The sequence below is a fragment of the Neodiprion virginianus genome, chromosome 4 (genome assembly GCF_021901495.1).
Source record: "Neodiprion virginianus isolate iyNeoVirg1 chromosome 4, iyNeoVirg1.1, whole genome shotgun sequence".
NCBI classification, from domain to species: Eukaryota; Metazoa; Arthropoda; class Insecta; order Hymenoptera; family Diprionidae; genus Neodiprion; species Neodiprion virginianus.
In genome coordinates, this window is record NC_060880.1 from 11,675,255 (window position 1) to 11,677,754 (window position 2,500).

Sequence of the window (2,500 nt, forward strand, 5' to 3'; positions counted from 1 at the left end):
TTCTCGGCCGTACCATCGGCCGCGATGAAGGCACGCTGCCGATCGTCGGTTAGGTTGGCTGATCTAAGGCGGACAGCGAGGATGCGGTGTAGTTGACGAACCACTACCGAGCCGATCGAAATCGGTCGGTAGTCCCCAGGGTTCTCCGGTACCTTTTTCTTCGGGATGAAGATTGTCCGGCTCTGCAGGAGTTGTCTAGGAAATCCCCCCCTGAGCATGACGATATTATAGAGGAGCGCGCGGATGGATGACGATACCGCGCGCCACTGCCTCGCCGTGACCATGTCTGGACCGGGTGATGACGACACGGGGACCTTGATGACATCAATCTCCTCAGCGGAGATTGGGTCCCACGTGTAACGTAGCTCGGGTTTCTCAGGCGGGATCCTGGAAGGACCTGGGTAATCCCTTGAGGGGTGCCCCAACAGTGGGCCCCAGTGCGCAAACAACTCATCCAGTGTATGGTTGGTCGAACTGGGGCCCCCTTCCAGGATCTCCCGAGCCACGTGACGTCTATTGTTTTTCCACCCGGTCTGGACTCTGGCGTATTCTCGGCGGCGCAGTGTCCTCCTCGACGGCGGCTTTCCGTTCCTCTGGCGGATTGGGTTCGCGGCCGGCTCGCGGCGCCTAGATCCAGCTGCAGCGGCTGCAGGGGGAAATACCCTGCCTAACCATTCAATTATGGCGGCGTCAGTATTTGCCCCATTCAGAGCATCATCAGCGATGTCAGCCAACTCGTTGGCACGATGATGCTCCTCTTGCCGGGCTATCTCGATTAGACGACGTATAGCTCCGGCAAGGTCCTGCCCCCAAGGAGTAGCGGGAGCAGGTGCCGCTGGGGTGGGTGGTGGTACCCTTGCTGGATCTGCGGAGGGAGAGCGTTGACGCGGTGATGGCATGGAGCGGCTCCTTCGTCCCCGTAATCTGGCAGGGGACCCAGGGGGCGTATGGGCAGCCTCAAGGTCTCGTCGAGCTGCCTCAACCATTGTCCGGTAGTCCGGCCGGCGCCGGACTCCTTTAATTGCCTCCTGGGTCCTACCGGGGACCAGAGCGAGAAGGTGGAGGTTCATAAACCTCACTCCCCGCTCGGTGGCCTGAGCCTCCTCCCGTGCCATCATCCGCAGTTCCTCATCCCTCCACCTTAGCTTGGCGCCGGGCAGTTCCATGGCCGCGTTAGCTTCCACAGGGTGTCGTATCCTGCGGTGAACTCCAAGCCCTCGCTTCGTGGCGAAGTCCTGCTCGCAGTCACCGCAGGCATACCGCTCGGGTGCTGGTTCAGGGTCAATAGGGTGCGGTTCATTATCAGGGGCTGGGGTGGGGTCGTCCACTACCCCCACAGCCACCTCCGGGGGATCGGCTAACTCCCCCCGGGTACTTGTTTCAGCAGGCCCGCCGGGCTGAGGCACTCGGCGGGTTCTGCTTCTAATTCTTTTTCTTTGCGGGCCTGCTGAAAGTTAGTGGGGAGGGCTGGCAACCCCCCCCGCCCTTAAGCCCCCGCCGTTTATCGGCCGCTCGCCAGTGGCCGGTCGGTGGGCACGTGACGACTCCCCAAGGGGAGCCGCCTTTGAGCGGCCGACAGCCAACCGTCGTTAGCTAGATGCGGGTTGTAAATACCCGCACCCATTGCCCGACTCTCACCACGAGGAGGTGACGGTTGGCACATGTGTGTTGCAGCTAGGACGTCGCGAGCACTCTACCACCGCTCCGACACCCAGCCACAACCCACTTAAGAGGGTCAAGAGTTGAGAGTTAAGAGAGTCATAGTTACTCCCGCCGTTTACCCGCGCTTGCTTGAATTTCTTCACGTTGACATTCAGAGCACTGGGCAGAAATCACATTGCGTCAACACCCGCTAGGGCCATCGCAATGCTTTGTTTTAATTAGACAGTCGGATTCCCCCAGTCCGTGCCAGTTCTGAGCTGACCGTTGAATGGCGGCCGAAGAGGACGACGGCAACGGCGAACCGCCGCCGAAGCCTCGCAGCAAGGAAGATCCGCGGGAGGCCAAGGCACGGGACCGAGCTCGGATCCGGTTATTACCATCACCTCGCCCAGGCCCGGCACGTCAGCCAAACCCGCTTCCCGACCAAGCCCGACACGCCCCGATCCTCAGAGCCAATCCTTATTCCGAAGTTACGGATCCAATTTGCCGACTTCCCTTACCTACATTAGTCTATCGACTAGAGGCTCTTCACCTTGGAGACCTGCTGCGGATATGGGTACGAACCGGCGCGAGACCTCCACGTGGCCCTCTCCTGGATTTTCAAGGTCCGAGGGGAAGATCCGGACACCGCCGCAACTGCGGTGCTCTTCGCGTTCCAAACCCTATCTCCCTGCTAGAGGATTCCAGGGAACTCGAACGCTTGTACAGAAAAGAAAACTCTTTCCGGATCTCCCGACGGCGTCTCCAGGTCTTTTTGGGTTACCCCGACGAACTCTCTTGCGAGGGCCCGACTTGTAAACGGTTCCGCTGCCGGGTTCCGGAATAGGAACCGGATTCC

At 60.2% G+C, this 2,500-nt stretch overlaps 1 pseudogene; it reads right to left on the bottom strand.

Annotated features, from left to right (window-relative positions):
- LOC124304221 (uncharacterized) overlaps window positions 1-2,500 on the bottom strand; it is a 7,226-nt pseudogene that overhangs the window by 2,732 nt on the left and 1,994 nt on the right.